Here is a 27,240-nt window from a genome sequence, read left to right on the forward strand (position 1 = left end):
TGCAAGGAGTGAAAAGGTTGCACATTTCTCTCATTTCCCCGTCTCCCAGGACTTGCCTTCACTTTTCCCCTATTTCCTTAATGCAGGGGGAGAGAGGGAGCAAAAGGAAACACAAACGCTCCCCGTGGGGAACTCAATTCAGCAGGATTACACCGCTCCTACGTCCGCTCCGAGGCTCTCTCCCACGCACAGCCTGTGGCTTCCAGCACAATATCTGCACAGCCCCAGCACTGTGTCAGCTTTGATAAGAGCCCCTGTGTAATCAGTGCAGTACCAGTTATCCGGCTACAATACTGGATGATTTCCTCTTGTGGCTTCTTCATTCCTGTTTATAATTAAAGAAGGACTTCTCGCCATGCCAAAGGCTATATAAAAATAAGTAATAAGTAATAAAGTGATGGCGTCGAGCCAGGAGCTTGCTGCTGCCACTCTCAGTCTTGCAACGCAGTAAATATCCAGCAGTGGTTTAACAGCATTAAGGTTTTGGTGTTTGAGTCAACTCTATGCATTCTGCAGTTGGAGGAGGATGCAGCCAGCCCAGGTGAAGGAAAAGGCTAATGGGGTTTGGGATTAGTGGATGTTGAGCCTTTCTCTTTAGCAAAGCTTTCCATTATCTGCTGGGTTTTCTTCACAGCATTGTGCTCGCTCTGCTGCAATCAAATTGGCCCCAAGTCGTAAGGAGGGCAGGTGGTTTGAAGCTCAACCCTGGAGCCAGAACTTGTTCCATCCATTAATTATTTGTGTTGGATAATTAGCATGAGCACTATGGAAATCATGGCCCCATTGTGTAAATACATATGGTGCCCCCAAGAGCTTCGGATTTAAATAGACGGGAGAGACAATGGGCAAATTAGCCAGTGCTACACAACAGGTCATCGAGAGCCAGCAGTCCCACCCCGACTTCCCATTTTCCAGGACAAACTGTTCTCTTCATTAGCCCATGCAACATCAAAGTGCTCCAAATCGCAGCCCCATGCTTAAAAAGTCTTCCTCTCCCTCCAAGTGCCGTCGGTCCCTGTCCTTCAGTCAAAGGGATGTAGGGATAAGGAGGAGGTCTGTGTCCCTGTCTATTCCCTGCTCATGGAGAAGCTGTGTCATCCAATCTGCTGCACAAACCAACCTCCCTCTGGTGCACGTGGGAGAGAAATTCCCTTCCTAACCACGTACATTTGTGGGGCTTAACTATTGAGCAACGAGCTGTGATTGATTCTTGGCTCTGCAGTAACTTACAGGCACAAGGACCGCAGATACCCCGACAAGTCCCCTCTCTGGGGACACTGCAGGTGTTGCCAGTTGACAAAGGAGGGTCTCAGATGGAAGGACTCGAGTCAAGCAGGATGCCTGTGGAAAAGGGTCCTGGATCAGCCACCATGGTACCACAGAGCCATTTGATTGTGTTGAGCATCCTCTTGCTGGTAAGAGGAGCAAGCTGAGAGCAGACACAGCAGAGGACTAATCCCAGCAGTACTAAAGAAGTGTTTAAAAGCACAAGTGTTAAAAGGTCAGGGTGATTTCTTCACCTGTCTCTGATATGTTTTTATCCACTGACCTCACTGGGATGAACTCACTGAGGGAGTTGCAAAGGTTCCCAAACAAAGGCTCCTACCCATTCCGGATTACACATCAAAACACTGCTCCCTGTCACTCTGAGTCACTCCCCAGCTGCTGAGCCAAGCCTAACCAAACCCAACCGGCCCAGCAGCTTGGGGAGGGGGCTCCCTGCCTTTGATGTCTTTTGGCTAGGAACAGTCTTACCCTTCCTTACACCTGAGAAAACATTCTGCTAAGAGCCTCCTTTCCTTTCGCTTTGCTCCTGCCGTTCACTCTCTTTTCTTCCTTCGCCTCATCTCCTTTCCTTAAGGAGGATGTAAATCAGGTAACTGAGGATCCCAGCGCAATTCAGGGGTTAAACGCAATCCTGGGCGAGACAGAGGAGCATGAAGGGCTCCTCGCAGTCATCTCCTATTGCTCTGGAACAGAGCCACTTCTCAGGCGCTGTAGGTTTTATGTGGGTTACGGAGAGCCCATCTCAGGGGTACCTCAGTGCCCTTCTCACATGAGGGCTCCTTTTACTTGAGCAGCTCACCTAGAACCTGGGGTACAAGTCTCACCTTCCTCCACAAACACTCCACATGGTCACCACATAAAAGGTACTTTCTAGGTACATTCCCTTTTTAAAGGGAACTGCAGTCATTCAGGGTGAAGAGCAGGCAGAGAGGACTGGATGAAACTGGTCATAGCCTGGATCATGCCTTTAGGATGGCTCCTATTTCATTACCATCATTATCCCTCTACTTCTGTGTTTAGGAGGCTCTGGAGTATCAGGTTGCTCAGAAAAGTTTCCATCATTAGGCCTGATTTTGTGCTCATTTAGGAGGACACAATGCTGAAATTGCTGGAGCTGCCCTTCTGCAAACCCCTCTGGAAATGCAGTTCAAAGCCCATTGTGGTCAAGGCCTCATCCACCGAAACCCACAGACTTCAGCTGCTCTTGCATTCGACCAGAGGTGTGAGGAGAACCTGCCCTGGCTTTCCTTTAGAAGACTTTGGAGCCCCATTTGGCACCTTGTTTCCTGTCCTTGATTCATCCTGATGCTCCAGTGCATTAAAGTGCTCAGCACTGGAAACAGCACAGGCTGGTTCCAGTTTCTGCACTCAGAGCAGGACTTTCTACTCCAGCTTGGGCTGGGGAGACCGATGTTAGCTGCAGACCCTCCTTTGTGTGGTTTCCCAGATGCCTTCCTTTCAGACTCTTTTTCCTCCTTCCCGCATCCATGGATGCAATTTTACTCTGGAGATATGGGAATGTGCAGTGCAAGCTTGTTAAAAACCAGATGTTTTCTGCTGGCGGTGGTGGCAGAGCAGAACAGACACTTACAAGCTTGGCTGAAGCCTTCCCATCTAAAGCCTCCTACAAACCTGCAATTGCCTTCCTGTGAGAGCCGCCTAAACAAGACTGGACGTGTGGATCCGGCCACTGAGTGCCCTGGTCAGAGGCCTTACTCACTGCTCAGTCACATACTTGGGTGCCCATTGCTCATACGTGTCTGCCCTCCACTTCTCCCCCAGCCATAGGGGATGTCCAGGTCAAAACCTCACCAAAATGAAGAGGAGCTGCTCCCCAGCTCCCACTGGCCTTTGGGGTAGGACACAGCAGGGGTTTAAGCAGCTGCTTCATTCTGTTTCCCACCTGCACCTTAAGAATCCAGTACATCACTGAAAGAGATCTGCACAGGTCCCCATGTCCTACTTGTGGTGAGGAGTATTTGAAGTGAGCGTGCCACATCTCCTCCTGCAGACGTGCTCAGTTCAGCTCCTCCTAAACGTATAAAGGACACAAAGAGACAGAGTTATGGCAAGACACACGGTCAGCAAAGACAGACAACTCCAGCTTTCTGTTGCCATTAATGTCTCAATACAACCAGAGTCTTGGCAGGCAAAGTAGGAGGCCAGTGACACAGCACTGTTGCAATGGGGAGTAGTAACGCTGCGGAACCATGAGAGCATCTCTAACCAGACAAGCTCTGCAAGGCAGGATGATGAAAGCTGTATCAGGTGAAGCTGCAGTCTGGCCTCAGGCACTTTGACTCAGGCAAAGGTGAAGACGTGTACTTGTCTTTTTGACCCGGTTCCTTCAAGTCCCATCCAGCTGTGCAAATAAAGATGATTTATGGAACATTTCATTACTCACATCACTTACACTCCCAGAGACGATGCCGTGTTATCCTAAGGCTTTTTTTCACACCTGATCACTAAATCTTTCAAACAGATGAACTAATGAGGAGGTTGAGCTGATGGATATGGGCAGTGGGTACCGCTGACTCAGGGAAGGATGGAAAAAGCCATAAATACCAGGGCACAGGCTGCAGTTTCATAGTGTGATTCAAAGGGAGATGCATTGTATAAAAAAACAGGAACTGCTTGGAACAAGAAGAGCAATGGGTTTGTCACCATTGGAGCTTGGAAAGGTCAGAGGCTTCATTCTCTTTATCACGAAATGCATCCACCTACCTCTGGTTTCAACAGTGTTCTCACAGTGATGAGGAAACCAAGCGTTACCGACCAGAAGCAAACAGTGATTGCGGAGCAGGACCACCTCCTGCGGGGTTTGCACAAGTACCAGTAAGATCTGAACATCTGCTGCGTTCATGCTGACCACTGTGTGGGCATTGAGCATGAGACAGACACCAGTGCTCTAGCACTGCAATACCTCTGATAAACTGAGAGCAGGATGAGAGACAGAAGACAAATCTGGCTCTTCAATGCAAGAAAGGAGCACCAGAAAGGCCTGGTTTAATCCTTCATTATTAAACATGAAGCAAAGTGCCACTTCTCTATCACACTGACAGCAATTAATTACAGCTTCCTCCAGCATGCTCATAAAGGAATCTAAATCACAAGGTCCCGTCTTACAAAGAGACTTTATGCTTCACGTGTGATATCACAAATTACTTCAAGTGATAGGCTGTCAAAGTGGTGATTAACTTCTGCCTTTCAATTACACTTTATAGAGGCAGAACCCATGTTCTTACACATCAGATATTTTTATATACTAGTTCCTATGGGAAAAGGCTGCTATAAAAAGCAACCTACTTGTGTCTGCCTTTCATTATTTATTGAACAATGCTCCATTGATTCACAGACCTTCTCCAGACAGCTCACAGACAAGGCCTGTAGTGCAAAGTTGAGACAAGGACAAAGACTTCTGAACTCTGATGCATAACCCAAAGCTCTGTGATTGCCCACACCAAAAGGAACGGATGGGGCTGGGCTTTCTAAGAGAGAAACGCAAGAAATGCAGGTACTCTGGTGAAGGAAGAAGCCAGATTTCTATGAAAACTGCCATTTCAGGGCTGTTTCCCCCCATAGCGAGCTTTGGGGTACACTTGTTCCAACAGTGCTTCTACCAAACTCATTCACTACTAGTTCCTCCAGCATCTTTCACCCCAAGGAGCACCCAGCAGGTTCCCTTTGGGCAGGCACACATTCTTCTCAGGCCTTTAGTTGAAAGCTCTACCCACTTACAATGCATAATCACAAGGAGGGTTTCATGCAGATGGGGATGTACTAGTTGATATGAAGAAGGCCATGGTTAGAGCAAAAGATGACCCAGATCACTGTCCAGCTTCACTGGGGTGCTACAGGATGTTTTAAATGGTGTTTCTGCCCCAAAAGTCTCCCCAACAGGTTAAATGAAACCAAAGTGTGACTATGACAAAGCCAGTGCCATTGATGGCAGCTCCAAATGAGCCCCCCACCTCCCATGGTGCACGGTGGGGCTGGCTGGACCTCCCACTCTCAGGGGGCCCTGGAGAAGGTAACGGTCCCAAAGCGGTGCTCTGGGGTTCCCACAACCACCATAAATCATCCCTTTAATTAGCTCCGTTGCTTGGACGCCAGGCCAGCCCCTAACCCCAATGGAACAACTTGAGGGGCAGTCTCACCTCCTTCTACCCAGCTGTTAAATCACTTAAAGGCAGCTAAAGCTACGCTCCATTCTCTCCCATTACCGTCACTTCCCACGTAAGCAGTGGCTGAAGCTCTCTCTCTTTCCAGTGCAAGGAGAGGTGGGGTCCGTGGGATCATGCTCTCAGCAGAGGATCTCAGCATTAAAACATCATCCACCCAACGCAAAGGGTTGAGAAGCCCTTGGCCTCGGTGACCCCTGAGGGAGCGCTTCCAGCTCTGCCAGAGGGGCTCCCTCTGTTATTGCAGGCAGCCCCGTCCTACCCTGGCTCCCGTTCTTGTTGATGATGGTCGTTTCTAATCTCTTGGCAACACGCACGGGCCAGAAAAGAACAAAAATACCCCCAACAAAAAGAAGTTCCTCGCAGTTGGCTGCATCTCAGCTTCCTGGCTTGAGGGATGAACTGCTCTGCCCCAGATCCAGCCCTCCTTAACATCCAAACTGTGCTGCAGGAAAGGTCATTGGAAGGGAGGGGGCTAATTCAAGGCACAATTGTATCCCGCTTCAAAAACCCTGAGCTCCAGGAACTAATTCTCCACCTGACGAGCGGCACCCTGAGTTTGTGCTGCTCCAGTCCCACTGGGGACTCGTAACGCGTCGACTTCACAACATGGAATTTACCTCTCAGACCTCATATTGCACTGATCTTCCTGCCTTGTTTTCCAGTCCAGCCTTGGGGTTTCACCCTCTGGTGTCACCCAGACACGTCCTCACCTGGCGTGAGCTAACACAAACCCGTTGCCTCTCATGGTGTTACCCACCATGAGACCCCGGGTGGTTAAATGGAAGCTGCTGCCATGAGGCGCGCAGGGACTGGTTGGAATTTGGTTTAATTGCCCTGTTGCACAAGTTTCCTGCTTTTGGTCTGGGCTTCTCATTAGAAATAAATACGTTCCCTTTGAAACCTCAGCAGTTTCTGTGGAATCCAGGAGGTCGCTCCTTTGTACAACATGGAGTAGCCTGGTGTCATCTTCATTTTCAGACCCTTATACCCTCACATGCTGGGCTATGAACGATACACTCAGAATCAGCAGGAACTTCATTTCATGCCCTGACAAATCCAGAAGAGACTTTTGTAAAGCCTTCAGGGCCAAAAAGATCTCTTTCACATCAAGTATGTGATGACATTTGAACCCCGAGCATCTATCTTGTTTCCTTCCAAATACAAAATGGACTGCGGTTGCATCTGTAATTGATGCAATTATACAAACTTCCTAGTTACCCACTCCTGCAGCACTATTGTGCCTCCCTTTGGAAATGGTTTCGGTTACATTCCCATCACTGGGCTCAGAACGTTCTGGTTTCTCAGCTAAAATCTGCAATACCGAATCCTAGCAGGGTCTCTAGAATTCACATTCGCATCTGGGTTGTGTTTGGGTTTTGGCGTTCCTTAATAGCAGAGCAAACAGCAGCTGGGAGGAGAAGGAAAACCTTGGGGATTCATCCTTGCTTCAAGACAATGAAGTTACATAATAAAGCAGGAGAAACCCGTGTGCTTGAGCAGGCAAGTTGAGAGCAGGAGCTGGTGCAGGGCCTGGAGCACGGGGTGATGGGGAATGGCTGAGGGACCTGGGGGGTTCAGATGGAGAAGAGAAGGCTCAGGCGGGACTTGATCGCTGCCTACGACTGCCTGACAGGAGGATGGAGCCAGGAGGGGCTGGGCTCTGCTCCCAAGGGATGGGACAAGAGGAAACGGCCTCAAGCTGCACCAGGGCAGGTTTAGATGGAGCTCAGGAGATTCCTTCCCCAAAGGGTGCTCAGGCATTGGAACAGGCTGCCCAGGGCAGGGCTGCAGGCACTGCCCTCATTCTTCCTACTCATGACATCCAAGGGGCTGTGTCCAAGCCCCTTTTCCCCTCACTATGGACAGCCTCCCTCCATCTTTCCTGTCCCAGTGAGGCTCAGTGAGAGCCCCAGCAAAGGAATCAACACCAAAGGGAAGAGGAGGGATGTATTTCCCTGCTGTAGCAAGAAGATACTTCCTCGCTTGGGAAACACTCTGTTTTCTGGAGCAAAATAATGGCCAATAGCGCAAAGGCACTTGCAAATCCCAGATTTAACCATGGGGCTATTATGCTTGAGACGCTGTGGATGGTTGCTGCCTAATTCTGATCCTTAGGAGGATCATCTCCCATTGTGCAGGATTAAACCTGGAGCAATAGCCTGTAGCAGAATAAACACCTGGGATGTAACTGGAAAGAGCAAATGTTTTCTATTCTCACATCTATTTGTTTCTCTTAGTAGGAACCAGCTTCCACCGCGAGTGGAAACCCAATGTATGCGTGGTTTAAGATTTGGGTCCTTTTAAAGAGTAAAAGCAGATGACAGAAACCACAGTGTTTAAGAGGCAGACAGTCAGCTGGACAGTGTGAGCAGCACAATCCTGCCCTGGTAGCCGAGCCAGGCACTCAGCACACTGCATTTCACAGTTCAAACACCAACCCTGGGAGGACAGTTTGTCCCAGCAGCTCCTAACGAGTGCAGAAAGCTGGCAAAGAGCTTTCCTTGGACAACAACCTGAGGAGGGACACGGGGATTCCTGCATTGTCACCACCAGGAGAAATACAAGTGTTTAATCTGGATGATCTGGCATAAAACAGCTACTGTAGATGGGACACGCTGCCTAAACCTATCCTGCTAACCACATGCTTGGGAATAGTTCCTATGAGCATATTCCCATGGGAAGTGTTCAAGGCCAGGTTGGACACAGGGCTTGGAGCAAGCTGCTCCAGTGGGAGGTGTCCCTGCCCGTGGCAGGGGTTGGAGCTGGAGGAGCTTTGAGGTCCCTTCAACCCAAAGCATTCCAGGATTCTATGACTGAAGCCCGTGTGTAGGTACGAGTGAGTGCGCGTGGTCCCTGCTCCTCATCCGGAGGTGACCACGACACCTCCAAACAGAAACGTTGCTTTCCCAACAAGGGGAATTTGCCAGCTCCCAGCCCTTGTTTTCTGTTCCTCTTCTAAGCATTTGTTGCTGCCTTGCAGAGTTTCAAGCACGCAGTTTCTCATTGCCCAGCTCTGCTGATGCCCAGAGGTGTAATCCGGCTCCGCGTGGTACCCGTGGCAGAACTCCAGCTGCATTAGGTGAAATACATCTTCATGCAGGGAGCTTAAATGGCTTGTTTAAAGCTACAAGAAAAGGAGTTAATTAGGACATAGAGGGCTTGTGTTGACTAGCTGCTTTTAATCCCTCCAGTGTAGAAAGGATAATATGTAATGGGAATTTTTCATTTAGCTTTTTAAGGCTTTGAGAACTGTTGGGCTCACGATGCTGTTAATGCTGGTCCCTGGGCCAAGAAAGTGTCATCTCCATTTCTACTGCTAAACTCAGACAATGTGCTGCTGAAACACAGCTATATTTAGGGGCATAATCTGGTCTAAGGACCAAAGCTAGCATCTAACAAGGGAATCTGGGAAGGAAATTCCCTGAAGGTGGGTTATTTCAGAGCTGCTTGCTGCAGAACACACTTTTAGCTGGTACCAGCCATTAGAGGGGAGAGCGCTGGAGAGCAATGGACCACTGAACCCTATCTCTGTTCTATACATCTGCCTTGGATGTATGACTTCTCTCCTGTGCATCACTGTATGACGAAGGTTCTTCTAGCCCCACGTGAACCTGCTCCATGACTTTGCCACTACTCGTTATCAAGCCTCTATCATGCTCCACGTCCTGCAGTAACCAAACTTTCCATGGAATGCCTTTGTTGCTGAACCTTTCTCATGCATGAACCCAACACCCTCCCTAAAAGAATGGCTTTTCTGGGCACTGCTCCTTTCACCTTCAGGAGATAGAGCAAGTTAAGAATTTCCTTATTGCATATTAATGCCCTTAATGTGCCTTGAACCTTTCCATTTTAATTGCCTCAGTTGCCATTCTATTTAAAGTTCCTACAGTCTGGTTACTCTTATTGAAATCAGGTTTCCGATTCTCCACACTTAGCTGCTGTTTTTCCGCTTTGCTAAATGTGGAGCTCTTTTGCCTGTGACCTTAAAATCAGCATTAGCACCTTGCAAAGGGCAAACGGGAAGAGACAACCTCCCTTCTCTGCAGCCATGGCACCTGGGCTTACCCCTACTCGAGCAAAGCAGGTGAGGCAATGGGTTTTGCCTCATGTGTTCCTTAGTTTTCATTTCCTTGCCATAGAACCCCCTTTCTGGATGCTTGACACTGAGGCAAGGAGAAGGCAATGAGCTGCTGGGAGCCTGCACTGTCATCGCTCTTTGCCTCAGCTTCCCAAGGCTGAGATTACAGCTCACCGGAGTTTTATCCTGCTGCTCTGTGACACTGGTAGAAGAAAATACAAAGGAAGAAGATCAGCTGCAATTAAGCAGGATCTAAATAGGTCCCCTCCCATTTAAACAAGCAAATTAAGGCACTTTTTTTTTTTGCCTGTGCCCATTTATCAGCTGTTTCTATGGAAACACTTGTTTTTCTTAATACTGTGCCTCGTTTGTATCATGGTAACACCCTGTAATCCTGGTCCCATTGTCCTGGCTTCAGTGGAAACGTGCAAAGAGACAGTCCTTTAGTCAAGGTCTTGCTGCCTGCTTCAGACTTTCACACTGCTTAACCTGAACCGATAGCACTGGTTAACTTACACTGATGCTAGCGCGAGGTAGTCACTGTTAGTTTGGTTGCAGAGGTTTATCCCAGCATAGGCTCAATATTCCCCTTCCTGGCTTGAACTGAACTGAAACAAATTTGATTGCAGTTGAGGAATCGATGTTTACTCAGCAATTTGCAACCCTTTAACTTAACTGGTTTCAGATCCCAACTCCAATAAACCACTTGAGCTGCCTTGAGCGAGGCTGTTCCTCACTGCCACAAGCTCTGTGGGGGTTTGTTGGGTCCTTGTGTAAGATTGACTCTCGTGGCTCTCTTGTCTAGTAAGAAACAGAGAAAACAGGGTTTTGCATAAGGAAAAGTTTCTGCTGAGCAGATATTCCTGTTTCTCTCTCAAAGGCAATAGGATCTCAAAGCGCCCCTGCAGAACTCATCTAAACTGGGGTGTCTTTGGAAACACAGATCCTATTGACTTACCCATCCAGCCTATAAATCAAAGCACAACCGCTACCACCAAGAACACCCTTCCTTGGAAACCTCTCACTCTTTGAAACACACAGGGAGCACTGGGTATGTCCTAAGGACACATCTCTAATGCTTAAAGGTGTCTACACTGCTGCATGCTTCCTGAACACTAACGGAGGATTGAAGGCCACGAACACTGATGCTTCCTGTTAGCATCTCTCGGTGAAATTAATACCACAACAAAGATTACACGGATGTTTTCAAATGACAATTAATCATATTCAGAGGCCAGGAATAGCTGCGTGCTGTTCCTATTGTGGCTGCCTTTGATCTGCTCTGGTGAATGCATTAAAGTTTGAGGAGGCTCTGATGAGCAACCTGCACCTACAAACTTCTTCTCACGCGAGGGGTTGAGCATCTCCTATCGAAGGCCAGAGCCCAGGTCTGCAGCCTGAACCTGCCTGTATTGGGTAAAGACTTGCAGAACCAGGCCCTTGGTGGCCTCTGCTCCCTGCTTAATTTGCTGTTATTTGTTTAGCTCCTGTGCAACAGAGGTTTCCTTAGCAACTGCTGTATCCTTTTACAAGTCATTGTTAATGACACACATTGACGTCGGCTGTGGACGAGGATGCTAAAAAGGATGGCACCCAATAAAAATAACCGTGGTGATTACCCCGTTTCCTTAAGTAAACACCACTATTATCCATCAGGAACTTGCTAGAGGGACTTCTCTTTTGAACAATAATGTATGTTGCCTTTAGCATTACCAATGGGAGCCTTTCTAAGGCCTGCAAAGGTCAATAGGAAAAGCTCCTGTCCTTTTCTCTTTGTGCCTAATGCCAACACTTACTGGCATACGTCTGGCCAGGAGAGAGGCAATTGCTCTCTAGACTGTCTTGCTTCTGAAGCCTAAGATCCAATTTCCTGCACAGAGAAAATACCACTTTGTTGTTAAGTGATGGGAGGTGGAGGAGCTCTGGGCCCTGCTCTCAGCTTTCCTCACACACTTCCTGCCTGGTGGTCTCCAAATCAGTGGGGTTCAGGTTCCCCAAAACAGGGGCACTGCTGCTCCTCATTGCAAACCAAGCAAAACCAGTGGCTCCTGCCTCCTGCAGATTCCCTGCACTGAAGAAGCTGCAGAGAAAAGCTCACTGGAAGCAGAATACAGCTTCCCAACAGGGTGAAAGCCATCAGTTGTCTTCACTGGCACCACTCCCCCTCCAACTCCATACAACATCTGGTCCTGAAGGCAGAATGGGAGGTGATCAACTGAACTGCTGAGTTCAGCAAAGTGTTCCTGCAGATACTGGCCAGAGGCAAAGGAAAAGCTGGCTCAGAGCCATTGTCCAACAGGGTATCAACGGGAGCTTCTGCATGTGCCCGATAGCTGCTGAAGGAGCAGGTAGGGCGGCCTAGGTGGGTTCATACTGCCAGTCCCACACTCTTACTGGTACCAGAGCGAGCTAGTTTAAAGCTCGCCTGTATCTGTTTTATTCATCTAGAATGTTGACATGCCCTGAGATGGAATTTGGAGGTTTTCCCATGGCAAATTACGACTTTCGCATCAAAACCTGATTATTTTCCAGTTTGTGATTATTATTTTTTGACAAAAAGTTGACGCTATTTGTTTGCAGATAGAACTGCATTCGCTTTTTTTTTTTTTTTTTCTGGTGAAAAGATGAAAAAACATTGAGGCAAACATGCTTTCCATGAGTGTTTTCAATTTAGTTGGAAAACTCAAGTTTACACAAGAAAATGAGAGAAGAAGGTTTCAAAAGCATTCTCTACCAGTCCCAAGGCCTGGACATCTCTGGTTTAGGCCATTACATGGGTGGGGTACAGCTTGATTCCAAACCAGATCCAGGTCAGGAGACCAGGCTGAGCCTCTCTTCACTTCCCCCTCTACACCTAGGGGTGCACCGATCCGGGGTTTGATGCAGGCTTATCTCAGTAGGGATTCCATCCTAATTGCATTCAATATCCTCTTGCTTTCCCCTCCAAACACAATAGACTTGCGGGTTCAGGGAGAAGAAGGTTTTAGTCGTTCTCTCAATGAATTCCTGAGAAGCTGCACACTAACATCAGGCTTGGATACATAAAGGAGGTAATGGAGCGATGGTCTCTAAGTTACCTGAGCTGAGGATCTCACCAGCATCCCTGGGATAAGCAGCTCAAACCCAGCTCTAAACCGGCAGCATTTGTCTTCATTTCAAGTTCTTCAATACCAAATGATGCTAAAGCTGGAGGACAGTGACTGTAACCTCAAAATGAGAGCCCAAATTTGACCAGAACTTGCCACTGCAGTCTGTTTTCATCTTGGGCTGCAACTCTTTCCGAGTGAGTGGTAACCAAGGACCAATATTCCCTTCTAATTCTTCACAGCTCCGTCTATAGACTTCACATTTTCAATCACTCTCCGTAACTGACCGAGAGAATAAACCAGATTTCATTGGCTTGGCAAAAACTGGGTTCAAAGAATCTCTTAGGAGTAGGCAGCTCCTCTCTGCCATCCCAGTGCAAAGAGCCTCAAGCTGCTGTGACCTCGTACAGCACAAGGGCTGCACATTCCCCATCAAGCAAGCACAGGTGAAATGGCCCAGAACAAGCATTCCTCTGGGTGTTCTGCCCCACACGAGGAGATCTGGAAGGGCTGGGAAAGCTGGTCTGCTCTTGAACTGAAGATAAAGATCCCTTTTAAGTACGGCTGAAGAAACCAGGGAAGCCTGGAAGTGAGAGGCAGGAGAAGCCTGGAGCGAATCCCTTATTCACTTTTCTTGTGGTGTTTTCCCTCTTTTTCACTTGCCCCCCCAGAGAAGAGACCGAAGTTCTACTTCCAGTTTTGCTTCATGACGTTGGATATGGCCTTCTGGTCTTCTCTGCCTTCGTTTCCCATGTATAAAGTGGGGATATTCATAGAAGCAGAGTCAGAAGGGGACTCCAGGTCAACACCCAGTACCCTCTTCCAAGATGGGAGCAGTTTCACCCCTGTCATTTCTGAAAGCCTGCTCCTGAGAGCTGGAAATTGCTCTTGAAAAGCAGTAAATTCTTGGTGAACTTGTGCAAAGCTGTTTTGAGAACTTTGTTTCTGTATTGCTGGGATGTTTCTCCCAGGATTCATCCCAGGTCATGCCTCTTCTCATGTGTGCATCACGGCCCTGAAGAGCAAAGCTCTGTCTACAGCAGGGATTTAGTTAAAGACTTTAACTGTAAAATCAAACACTTGGCAAAGTACCTGTAGGAAACAGTATCTATAATACAGATATTATAGCATTATTTATATGGTATTATCTATATTATAGTATCTATACCTAGTATATCTGTACTGTAGTATCTCTAATAGTATTATCATTACTATTACTACTCCTTCATCAAAAGGCAGCTTCCTACACAAGCACTCAGAGGACACACAAACAACGACATCCCTGATCTAAGGGATTTGAGTGCCCAGCTCCCAGAACTGGAAACCAAACCCCCTTTAGTGTCAGAGCAGGATGTGATTAGAGACCGATGGCATCTCTATGACCGCAAACGTAACTGGGCCTCCAGTTCTCACTGTGGAGCACAGCTGCCCCTGAGGATGCATTCTGATTTCTTCCACCTTACAGCGTAAGTGCAAGGTTTGAGCAGGTAGGTCAGTGCCTTGCTGTTAACCTCTGGCAGGAAATACGCCTTCAGGCTTGTGAATGCTGAGTGTGGGCAATTTCTGCCCTGATTATGAGGCAGCAGTGTTCACCAGTACTAATGACTGTCCAGGGTGAAGCAATAGCGAAGCATGTTCCTTTGGAGATAAGTCAGTGCTAAAGCTTCCGTGAGTTACTGCTCTGTATGGTCATGCTTTAAGCCCCCAGATGTTCAGACCTCTTCCCCAAGGCTCTAAAAGCAAACACTTTCCATTGTCTACAAGTTATAAGGCAATAAAAACCAGGGTGCTATTTCAGTCCCGATACATAAACACGCACATAAAGTTGATGGCAACCAAGCTCAGCAGCTGAGTGTCTCGTGAAACCTCTGCTCGTGGCTTTCTAGCCCTGCCTTAGCTGGTGGTGACCATATTCTGCAAAACACAGCAGTGGGAATGTGCCTGCCTAATCTGCCCGAGCAATCTCACCCCTCTCTTGCCAACGGGGAGTTTGTGACAGTTCCCTTTGCATCACTGGAGGAGCCGTTTCAAAGGAGGTCTAAAAAGGCTGTTAGAGAAGTCACCGTGTAGTTGTGACAACAAACACGGCTTTGGGGGGGGGGGCACCCATTACAGTGCTGAGCCACAATAATGACTGACAATGTGTGCGCAGGGGGGGAAGCAGGGGTAAACATCCCCTGTGGGGTTTGCTCTGGAGGGATGTCAGCTGGACCAGCTTCAGACTGAAATGCCTGCAAGAGCCAGATTCCTTCGAGGCAGGATGTTTATAACCACTCTGGGGCTGACGCTTGCGTCCACTGCCCGTATACACCCATGCTGTGTTTCTGTCACCACCACTGCGTCATCCTCCTGCTCCTTTGCTGCATCATCCCCTTACTCTTTTTCCTCCCTGTCTTGAGCATTCTCTGCTTAGAATCCTGCTGCTTGCACAGTGCACACAGGGAGAGGGTCCCTCAAGTCCCTGCCACAGCTATTTGTTGGCATGAACCCTGTGCCATTCAGACCTTCCCCAATACCTTGAAGTCTCTCTCTTCTCCTCTTTCTTCCCTTCCTCCTGTTTTAGCTCTTCCATTACCCCATTCATCTCCGACGTCTCTCCACCTCCCCCATCATTTTCTACCCTCTCCTCTTCCAGACTCCTCACGAGCTCCATGCTGCAGCCCCTGCCTGTCCCAGCATCTGCACTCTTCTTCACCTCAGCCCTTTTACCCCTCTGCTTCCCGTTCCATGACTGGATATGAAAACACCGGTGCCTGTATCCAAAGCAGATCAACGCGGAGGGACACAAATCCCACCCGGACGCACTAACCCGAGCGGGCTTCCCGGCTGCCTGCTGAGAGAGCATCCGAGCTGTTGCCTCAGCCCTCACCCCCGCCTTGCTCCTTCCGGGGCGCCTGGGAGCCGCCGCAGGGGTGGCTGCTGGCCCCCGGCCATGCCACCGACTTGTTCGAGTTAAAGCCTCCTGCATTTACTCGGGTTCCTCTGTTCCTGACTCCCAGGGAAGGGGGGGATGCACACAAAAGGGCAGCAGTGCTTTGCTTCCCTTGCCTTTGCTTTCCCAATTTTCCCCCTTTTCTTCTTTCCTTTCTTTGTCCCTTTAAAGTCTTCCCCTACACAAAGGCTTCCCGCTGTCGCTAGGGACCTGGCAGGGCTCCTGAACAGGGGGGCAGGATGGGAAGAAGACAGCACTGGGAAGGAAGAAAAGGGCTCTGATTCAGCAGAGCAGGTCTGTGACTCAAAGGGCTCCTGCTCTTTCAAAGGGCAAGATCCTACAATGTTATCGTTATTACAAATGAGGCGAGCGGAGGAAATCACTGGTGTGATAAATACGGGAATGCAAACAGAGGGAAGAACACAGGCAGCAGAGAAACCTCCCTGCACCACCTCTAGCAAAAGCCCTTGACCCCCTTCTGCATACGTCTGTGGTCCCACAAAGTCAGGATATGAACCACCCCTGTAGTCCCTCCCAGCCTGGCTCCCACTGCTGCCACCATCGGACAAAAGGACCAACCTGGGCCATTTGCTGACCTGACACAAGGGCACAGAGAGTGATTTTCCTCTAAGGAATGGCCCAGCAACTCCTTCAGCCCTCTGCCTAGGGACCTGGTGATGTGGGAGCCTGCTAAACCTGAGTGTGTTACCAGGGCATTAAACCAAGCCGCGAGGCTGAATCGCGGTGGAGAGGGCGATCTGAACAATGCGCTGGGTGATTAATGCCCTGATGAAGTGGGGAGATGGGAAAGGACTTTCCTGGCATGGACCAAGTGGCAACAAGCAGAAGTTCTATGCACTCTTCAGCCCTCAACAGTGAGGAGAGACCCAGCAGCACCGTGCTCAGGACAACATCTGTAGACCTTTTGGCTCTTCTCTGTGAGCCTACAGAGATGCAAGTGCAAACCTTTCCCCCTACATGAGTTAATCTCTGCCTCAGTTCTACCTGTTTGATGCTGAAGGGAATAGATTCATCTGCTCAGAGGTTGTAGGCTTCTTTTGTCACTGTCTACATTAGGTTAAGTGCATGCTACCAAGCGCTAGCTTGGCTGTTGGAAACTCAACACTGCATTGTAGAAAGAGCCTCCTATCAGGTTGACTTTCACCCCAAGTATTCTTAGCAAAAGCGAATGCAAAGATCATACCCTAAAACTACAAAGTGCTTCACCCAAGGCAGCTTGTGTACAGACCAACAGTCAGTTCAACAAGTTGGTGTATCAGAGTTTGCTTTGAAAACAAGTCCTTGAGATCCATTAGAAACCGGAGTCTGAAAGTACCGTGCAAAGAAACCAGAAGGGTTTTTTTCTCCTCTAAACCTGTACCTTGAATTTCCCCTTGTGTAGCTCAGCGATGTTATTTAGTTTACTTCTGTTTAAATGAGCTTTTAATGTATTTCTTCAGGAAGTGCATTACCCTGCTCCGAAAGGTCTGTAATTGGTTTGCAGAAAAATGCTTGAGATTTCTCATCACTTATGCATATAATTACCGGCCTTAGAGCAAATTGGGAGTTTAGTTCCTTTGTAAGACAGTAACATGCAAAGGGGGGGAAAAGAAAGGAAAGCAGGAATCATTTGGAATTCATTAGAGTCTGGCACAAGGCAGAATATTCCATAAAATTAACCTGGGAACTGAAAACAGCAACTACTGATCGGCAATGTTACTGAACCTGAAAATCGAGTTTGCTTGTGAACCACTGTAAAATTCCACTGTCTTCATCATCAGATGTTATTTACATGGAAAAAAGGGATATGATGGTGGGTTGGTCGGCCAGGTCCATGTCAGGAGTTCTGGGCTCTGCCTCTCGAGTCACTTCCAGTTATTTCTCCCCCCTGTTCCCCAACATCCCTCTACAATAAACTGCGTCTATTGCAGTGTTCGCTTGAACTTCCGGATGGAACCTGAAATGCCTCCGTGCAGAGCAATGGCCAACCTGACTTCACCCAGCTCGCCCTCCCGGTGCTGTGCTCAGGCTCTCTCCAGGCTGAATTTAATACAGCTTCTGAGATGCCCAACTGGGCTCATCAAAAGCATAAGGAGAGAAATGTTGAGTGACCAAGGAACTGCACCCATACCTAGCACCACGAGGAGCTGGGATCCTGCTTCTCTCTCCTGATAGCGCCCTTGGGGCGTTTTTCCTTTTTATGGTTTTTCCTTTATATTTGTAGAGTATTTAATGAACATCTTTGTGCCCCTTCCAGTGTTCTGTTTCACCTTGCTGGCAGACGGACTGCTCGGAGCTGCACCAGGGAGCTCTTCGTTTCTGGGAGCCACAGGAAGCTTTAGATCAGAGACACTTCTTCCCTGTTGCTTTGCTGACCTTCTGAGCCTCCTTTCCATTGGAAGGAACAAGAGCTGGCTTTCAAGCCAAGGCAGTGCCTATTGCCCTCTCATTACCTTCCTGAAGATAACAGCTACTGGTAGAAGGACTAATACTGAGAACTTCCAATATTTAACAACTTAACACGGCCTGAGTGTGTCTGAAAGCTTACTGTGTCTCCAAGAAGGTGGTATCAAAATGAGCTCCTCTATAGAGAAGCCTTGAAAGAAACAAGTGTGAGGATTTGCTTGAAGACCACATCAAAGTTTTCTGCCTGAATCTACGGAATTTCACTCTGTTAAAGTGGAGTTTGCCACTCCTGCTGAGGATCTGCAAGAGGACCCGCACTGAGGTCCAACCCAACCTAAACCGTGCTATAAGCATTGCACCCCTCTATTTCTTCGTGAGAGTTATTTAACTGTCTTAATAGGGTTAGGATTCAGGCAGAGACCTCTGACTCTGTTTGCCTAGTGCTGTCCCGCTGCAGTATCAGCCCTTGCTGGCATCGCTGCAATAAAACTAATTAGTAAAGCCTGCAATAATGGAAAAGCATCATTCAAACCAGCCTCTAAACAAGACAGTGGTTGAACAATTTAGACTCCCCAGTCGCCTTGGATATACCACAGAGTCTGGTGACTGGAGCCAGATTTATTAGTCTCTGACTGACAGTCCGTAAGTGAATGCGGTTGAAAAGCCAGAAACCATCGGGCTCACCCCAGCAGCTCAGGGGGGATGACCTATGAATCACTCTGTAGGAAGTCCATATTGGCTCCCTAATAAAAATGTACATTGAAGCAGCTAAACAGAAGGTTGGTTGTCCAGGCTGGTTGGATTCCAAGGGCTTCCTAATGAATTCAAGGCCGAGGTTCCCCTGTTATGTGTTAACATGAACGATAGCTTTGACGGGAAGGACAGATTGAGGCAGGGAAGCAGGTCGAATGCCGGGCGGCAGCGTGGCTTCCATGGACCACTTTGCAATGGCCTGTGGAGACGGTGGGTTTAGAGTCCTGCGGTCTTTAGTCAGGCAACACTCAACAACGATGCTGCCATTAATAACACCTGGTTATCTTTTATCCAACAGGCCGATAAAACCTGACTGCTTCTACAGCCCTCACATTCTGTTCTCACTCAAATTCCACTGCTCTCCAGGCCCATAACTCCAAACTTGTACTTTATAGAGGTATATGCACCCATTCCCCCTGATCTGTTCTGAAGCACTGGGTTGAGACTCGGCGGATCTGCAGTGTCACCCTGGCTACACATGATTTTTGGCAAGCCACTTCCTCATCCTCTGCCTGGTTTTCTATTTGGGGAAAGGAACTAATAACTCTGCCTCTGTCAAACCTCTTCTCTGGTCTATTTAGGCTCCTTGGAGAAGAGTCAGGCTCCTGCAAATGGTTTATGCAGTGCCTAACGTGAGGGAGCCAAGATCTAGGACCTATAGAACGTACCACAAGTCTATACAACAAGCTTACTCCAACTCTATGGTACATCTGCTCTTTAAGCCTTCATCTTCAGCACAAGTTTTATTCTGGTAGCCACAAGCACAAAGCAACGTACACAAATAAACTTGTTCTTTCCAATGGAATCTGACATCCTCAAACATCCTACAGCCATCATGTGCGCTGCACTGACAGACAGCTGCTATTTGTTCAGCTTCTTTTCCTCATCCTTGAGGAAAAGGCATATTGACTCTATCTATGGCTTATGAAAAGAATGCTCCCACCAGTTCACAAGCTGCGAGAGAAGAAAAAGGGAGCTTTTACCTAACCAATACCTGAGCTGTGTGGCAGCTCCAGTGGATGAAAATGCAGTCTACAAGCAAATCTACCTACAGGAATAAATACACCTTCAGGTAAAAGGTTTTGATGTCTGATTGTGACACAGATCTACACCTACATCTATAGCAACTCAGAGAGACAATCATACGCATGTGGTTGTATCTGTCAAGCCTACATACCTGTAGGTATCCTTATATGAAATGTGCAGCCTCCTTCCAAGCCTTAAGGTATGCACACGGTAGGAAGCGGGTCACTCTTCCGTTTGGGAAGGGGGGGTTAAACACAAAAGGACATGTTTCCTTGCATGTTCCTCACGCCACATGAGTGGCCAACAATGCCAGTGAACAACGTGTCCAAGCTGTTAGCTGAGCTATTTTCTCGACCACAAAATAAGTGGATTACTAACCAGAAAATCACTGCTCCTGCCAAGGCACAGTCTGAAAAAACACAAAATGAAAAGGAGAAAAAATCAAAGAGATTTAACCCATGGAAAAAAAAAAAAAACAGGGAAAAATGAGGAGAACCCACACAAGTGTCGAGCAACAGGGGAGGCTCCTCTGGTGGTGAGCTAAGGTGTCAGGAAGAATACGGCTTCTTTCCTGCTCTGCCCGAGAATTCACAAACTGAGTCAATTCAGCTCTCCAGGGCTTCCTCCTTAGCATCTCTGCAACAGGGGCACGAGACCTTCGCAGCCACATAGGGCTGCTTTAGGTCTTGATCTGCTTGAAGCTACTTGAGTTTCACAGTCTAGGTTGTACTTGATCGACGCTCAGGAAGATAAAGATATAGATGTATTCTTGGTTTGTAAAAGCAAGGAAAGAGGAGTAACAGTTATTCTGGGTTAGGTATCAGTATTAAAGAAACACTGATTGCATTCTCAGCTGGTAGAAATGGATGTTGTATGGCTGCCAACAGAGCTGTGCTGGTTAGTACCTAACACAGTCCTTTCCTTCCTGAGCAGTAGCATCGATCTTAAAGCTATTTTCAGCGCAGGAACTAACTAGTGTAAGTGAATCAGAGTACAGCTGGTTGTACTACAATAGCTATTGGGAAATATTTTATATCCAGGTTCCGGTTCATTGCCTATACTTGAAATAATTGTGATTAGCTTGGCCTCCAAAGCTCCTTCATGATCATTCCTAACATATTTCATCTTACTTTAACCGTGAAATACAAAGTATGGCCATATGTGTTTTGCAGTCAAATTCTTCAGTGAATACCTCATGCCATGTGCCCCTCCATCACTTGGGTTCGGTTGGGATGTCAGTCAGAAGTGCTAACGCACCGTAACTCCGATGGGATAATGCTGATGCTCACACAATGCTACTCTGGCCCCATGACTTCCATGCCATGATGCAGATTTGATGATCTAAAAGGCCGTTCCTCGTCTCTGACATCCCTGATCCTCTGACATTTAAACAAAAGGCAATCATCCCACGGCTGCAGTTATGAAGAACTGGAAGCTCGCCATTCACAATATTACCCTCATCTTTCCACTGACGCCGTGAAGCTGCCTGCGTGCTTCAAAGGAGTGTCCAGGCAGGATAACTCCATAGCGTTGATCAGCAAATACTGAGCTACAGCTTCAGTTTAAGGCTAAGACAAGAATGGCAGTTGCTTAAGCTAAAGCTTGTGGCTGATAATCATTAGAGCTGACTGCAGAGTGTTAGGAAATACTCTCTTCTGCTTTTGCCATTGCTGCCCAGATGCCCACTGAGTTCCCAGTGGTACAGAGGGTGAGATGGTGGAGATGGACTCCATAGATCCAGTTCCTCAGGCAGTGCATGGGGATTCATGTGCAGAACATCCAGTGATGAGCTCTGAGCCTGTCTGTGCTGCTTAGGGACAGGGTTTAGAGGTGAGGTTGGCAGTGCTGGGTTAATGGTTGGACTCAATGACCTTAAAGGTGTTTTCTAACCGAAACAACCCTGTGACTCTGTGATTCCATAACTGTTCTCTCTCCCTGGAGTACTCCCCTCCCTTATCCCAAGAGAGCTGCTATGCCAGTGATGACTTCTGTTCTGGATTTTAACTTGTTAAAAAGGAGAACAAAAGACATCACAGGTCACTTACACAAAGGAAGGAATATATTGTCTTCATCAAGCAATCAAGAACAATGAGAAAGGTCATAAAAACATAGAGAAGGCCAACACTTCAGCTGGTGGAAGTAACCGAGCTCCACTGGTGACACTGGTTCATAAACTAACAGCACGATGTAGCTCTACCCCATCTGAAGCTGCAATTTCCCAGTGAACAATTTGTGACTAGAAAAAAGACGGAAAACAAATCCCAAAGTCCAGCCAGATCCTGCAGATACATTACTTTCAATGCATGCTTCTCTCTGATTTATTCCCCAGCCTCCAGCTGATGAAATACTCCTTTACAATATGTTCTTATTTTCCCCTTTATTGCACACCGGTTGCAAAGCACTGCAAAGCTCCAAGGACTAATGAGGCTACCGGCTAGATTTCTGTATTAAACTGTTCCCTGAGTCCTACATCATTAAACTGACAACCCCAGACGGCACAGACCAAATGCCATTCACCTCACCCCCTACAGGGAGGTCCTATACAGCCTGCATATGGATTGCAAAAGGCAAATGACTGGTGTTCTGTTGGCACCCGAGCCAGCATGAAGATGTTGATGGCCCCTCTTCCCTGCCCTGATCTTTCCATATGGGATCCCTTGGGCTCAGCACTGGAGCACACAGCAAAGGGTGCCATCAATGTCCTCATTGCTGGTTATCAAGGCTTGGCATGCCTGTTCACTGAAAGCCAGCTCTTGAGGCATTTAGTGCTACAAAGCCTTCCCACTCCCCTTCTCCACCTCCTCTGCTGAGGGCTTTCCATGTGTAAGAGCTAAGATACGAAGACTTGAGAAGCTGGCTCTGGATGCATGGAGAATTCTTGTCTCCAGGACTGTCAGCAGTAACATGCACTCATTATTATTTTGATGTTGGCTATTTTTCCAAGGCAAATTACTGCTTTCAAAGCTGAACTAAAAGAGTTCTTCCCTGGGATGAATTTGTCCCCTTTTATTTATTGCATAACCAGCCCTCGAAAAAGGCTCAGAAGGGTTGAGTGTGAGGCAGCCTTGTGCCGCTTACACGCATGGGATATTCTCTTTCTATTAGTCACTGAACAGATGTGCCTTGTCATATGATGCATGAAGTAGCACTGGGAAGAAACAATTAACTCATCCTTCTGAACTGAAGAAGTTCCATGAGCAGTTGCTCACTCAGGCATCAGATCTACCTTCAGCATGAAGAACACAAAGGAAAGAGAGAACCAATGAACCCGACGTCCCTCCCAAGCAAGGCACCAGTTGGGTATCACTTGGAAACCCTTGGAAAGAAGGCTAGAGCATTTCTTGTCCTGAAAAGGTTATTCTGGTGGTAGTTATTGCAGTCCCCTTTTCCAGTCTTGGCAATCACTTTAGGAGATGACAAGTTAAATTTAGGTGTTTCTTTCCCCTGGGTGGTGACAACACAGAGGAAAGTTGAAAGAGAAGGAGTAAAAGCAGAGCACTGCAGTTTTACAGCACTTAACTTGCTATTGTCTAGCTTAGAGTGATAGAAGCATCAAACCCCATGTTTTGTAGACCTGATGAAAGCTGTACATTGCAAAAGCCATTTGCTGACAGTGCTTTAAGCTGCATCTTCACATTACCTTTCAGAGCATGCATGATGGATATCGTCCTGGTGGTTTAGTTCACAATGTGGGATCCCTCCAGCTTCCTTCAGGCTGAACGTTCAGAGAGATGGTTGTGATTCCTGGCAGAAATGAAAATGAGAAACAGTTCCAGTTTGTCTGGTGAGGCTGTTTAACTCCACAATGCAAACCAAGGCAAAACTGTCTATTTACACATAGCACCATTGAATGGGAACACCAGGGTCTTGCCCTGGACGAAAAGCGTTGGTGCTACTGTTAAAAGCTGAACAGTTGAAAAGCCAAGTCCATCTCCACTGCTGGAAAAACACAGGAGCTTCAGTAAACGCAATACAAGCCTGAAGAGGTCTACAGAGCGCTGGTTCTGACACCAGCATCTAGAGCATTGGTGGAAGCCACAGTTTTAGTTATTACTTAGAATTACAAGGGTGGAGGTGTTTGGGAGCAGCAATAAACACATGTGGCAACTTATTCACAGTTACCTGGGGCTCAGATAACACTGGCACAGGGGGCCCAGAGAAGCTGTGGCTGCCCCATCCCTGGCAGTGTTCAAGGCCAGGTTGGACACAGGGGCTTGGAGCAAGCTGCTCCAGTGGAAGGTGTTGGGGTTGGAGCTGGAGGAGCTTTAAGCTCCCTTCATCCCAACCCATTCCAGATTCTATTATTTATCAGATGCAGGTTAACTGGAAAACAGGAAGGGAGCAGCACACCTCCAAGAGGAGCTTGGCGTTGACTCCGCAGGTCACAATGTCCATAAGATTGGAGGAATCCTCTCTCCATGTCTCACTTAAATGTGCCTCCTCACAAACCCAAAGGTCTTTCTCATTAAGCCACAACCTGTTAAAAAACGTGCAATGGTTCCTATTATGTGTAAAATCCTAATAAGTGTCTTTTGTCTTTTGCTGGAGGTCTTTCAGTTATCTGCTTCTCTCCAATGGACAACCATGCCCTGCTTGCGAGGCAGCATCCTTTCCTTTCGCAGAATCCAGGCTACTGTGGATTTCCATTTGATAATTACAGATTCATATAACAGCCTGCCTGGGACAGTCTGCGTTCACCAAGTCCCCTTCAGGTTTAAAACTTAGGCAGTTTGGCTTTCAGCACATATGCAAACCTAATGGAGAACATTTTCAATACATTTCTGGTTTCAAATCTGAATTTTAATTCTTTGTCTGAAAAAAAACGCAATTTCTGAATTTTCTCTTTTCAGTTTTCCAAACTGAACATAAATTTCCCTTTTTCTCCCCCCCAGAACTGAAGTACTGAAGAAATGTTAATTTTCACTACAACATTTCCTTTAAAATCAAAGCAAGATACTTTAAAATGCCCCAAACACAATGTTCCAAGTGCCCCGGTGTCGGTCCTATCACATGTAACTCCAGATTCATGAAAGCTCATCTATTTATTCCAAACAAGCGCTTCAGTCAGGACAATTATAGTCGGAGCAGCCATCTCCTTATCAGCTGGAGGTGAAAATACACCTTTAATAGATTTTAACTTAATAACCCCCAAATCTTAGCTGAGCTTTTCTGCTGGCCTAAGTCACCATCACATCATCAGTCCTATGGGGAGAATTCATTCCAGATTCCCTTAATTACCTTTTTCTGCCTTCTTGCTTGTCCAGTAATGATGCCCCAATCCCATCTGTCTGGTGCAGCAGCACGACAGAACCATGGCTGTTCTGTATCACTGCAGACATTACACTCCATCCTTTGCACAGGACACAGATAACGCACTGGTCTTGTTTCTCATTGGAGGGCGGATGGTTGGTGTAATTTAAGACTGCATTTATACACGAGACATTAAACCCCACTGCAGATAGCCGGATGCTGCTGTTGAGAATTACCAGGTGTATAAGGACTGCAGAGCCACGGAGTTGCCTGGAGCAAGAACCACTGATGAGGAACTCGTGTGGGGACCGTCTGCTCGCAAGAGGCGCAGAGGCGTAAGCCGGGATGCATAAAGCAGTCGGCCCCATTGAAATGACCCTCACAGCACAGTAAACCCGAGGTTATTCAGTGTTCAGAGGCAATGCAACCCCCCTCAAAGTTCTGGGAACAGTCCCACCCCTGTCCCTCAAGGGGAGATATCAAAGCACACAGCCTAATTCTTCTCCTTGACCTCTCGAGGACCGCTGGCTCAGCAAAACCATCGCCTTTACTAAGTGATGGAAGCCAAGAGGCCGAAGCTTGAAGGCTGCCCGTGCCTGTAAATGCAGCCACAAGAAGAATTTCTCAATGGCAAGACACTAATGGGAATGAGCTGCGTTAATGAGTCTGCAGCTGATTAAGTGTGTGACTTGGTTTCATACTCTCTCCTCTCCCATGTTATACCTATCTCCTGAAGCAGAGTACCCCCTCTATGTAGTTCCATGATCCCTGCTGGGCTGGGCTTTTCGCTTGCCTGGGAACTCGAGGAGGTATTTATAAACAAGAATAAAGTGGAAGAAATGTGTTTTGAATAGCTTGGTGTTCCCTTCCATCGCCATTCCGGAGGTGGTAAATAATGATGTATATATGTTTGTTTGTACAGCCTGACTTCAAAGCAGCTCCCACTGCACTTGGCTAAACGTTCCAACAACTGATTTATACTCCCTGGCTTCCCTTGCATTTCTTTGGGAAAGCTCAACCTATTCCTGTGCTTCAGTGGGCACTGAAGCTTTCTTTCCATTGGCACTAATGAGGACCCTGGTTGGTTGTTGTAGATGAGACCCAGAGCAAAATAGATGAAGCATGAGGACTTGATTCACCATTAGCATAGCCCATGTTTGTGGTGTCAGGAGTCTTGCCTCTCTGTCTACCATCTTGTGCAGCTCAGAAACAGGGTTCCACAGCCCTCAAGTGACCGGTTGGTGCAGGATTCCTTGGAAAACGAGATGGGAATTTGGGCTGCATCAGAGCAATGTATGGAGGAATCAGGTTCTAAGTTTCCAAGCCTAAAGGTCACCCCTGGGGTGGGCTGTTAGGCCACGACAGCAAATCATTCCCCTTCTTCTTTGTAGGAGCAGATAACTCTGCTCACATGGCTGCACTCATGACTACAAGAGTTGCCTTCATCTCCTCCTTCATTTCTGTTACTCTCTAACCCATCATAGAAAAGGACTCTTCGCATTTCCTAGCCTTGCCCCTATAACTGAACCCATCAGGCTTGGGATGATCTAGGATCAGACCGGGAGCTTTAGGCTGAGCTGGTACAAAGCAATTCCCCACTGGGAAAAAGATGGAGAGCAGCCCAGTCCCTTCCCAGCACAGTCTGGCCGGAGAGGGCAGCACAATGCTGCAAGCCTGGCCAAGCTCTGCACCATTAGTCCCTAGGATCCCAGCTCCAAGGCTATTTTAACTGTAGACACAAAACCTGGGAGAGCTAACAGAGGGAACGAGGTGACGTTGGGCTGAGTGAAACCCATCCCGCTCGCTTTGCGGATGCTATTCCTTTTAAAAATAGAAAGAGGTCAGAAAACAACAATCACAGAAGCCTCTTTTCCTCCCATCCCCACTTCTGGTACGAATAAGCGTGCGGCAAGATAAGTGGGCGAAGTATTACAAGATGACGTTTCTGTCGGCCCTGATTATAAACAACAACAGCCATGGAAGAGCTCTTGGTTAATTCTTCCCATTATAAAACCACTTGGTATTTCAAAGGGTTCTGCCAGGGAAATGATTGGCTTAAAGTTCCACTGATGCAGCTACAAATCATCCCGTCTGGAAGCGCTGGTGGGAAGGGGATGCAGGGGAGGGAGAGGATTGTTTACTGGATGTGCTGCACATCCAGCCTGGCCGAGGGCTCCGGCACAGCCGTTTCCATGCTGACACACTGGCCCCTTACATCAGCTGTGAGACACACACTGG

At 47.7% G+C, this 27,240-nt stretch overlaps 1 long non-coding RNA gene across 1 annotated transcript in view; it reads right to left on the reverse strand.

The window, feature by feature from the left end:
- Nucleotides 1-21,673: 21,673 nt before the first annotated feature.
- The window catches only part of LOC133279150 (uncharacterized), a 30,072-nt gene continuing 24,505 nt past the window's right edge, over nucleotides 21,674-27,240 (reverse strand). The window contains exons 3-4 of the long non-coding RNA XR_009746792.1: nucleotides 23,393-23,496; nucleotides 21,674-21,988 (exon numbers count right to left, since the gene is read on the reverse strand). This is a non-coding gene — a long non-coding RNA (uncharacterized LOC133279150). The remainder of the gene's footprint in view (nucleotides 21,989-23,392; nucleotides 23,497-27,240) is intronic.

This window comes from Pezoporus flaviventris, unplaced genomic scaffold, assembly GCF_033815535.1.
Source record: "Pezoporus flaviventris isolate CSIRO_AGI_PZ_B2104156 unplaced genomic scaffold, CSIRO_AGI_Pfla_v1 ptg000071l, whole genome shotgun sequence".
NCBI lineage: Eukaryota > Metazoa > Chordata > Aves > Psittaciformes > Psittacidae > Pezoporus > Pezoporus flaviventris.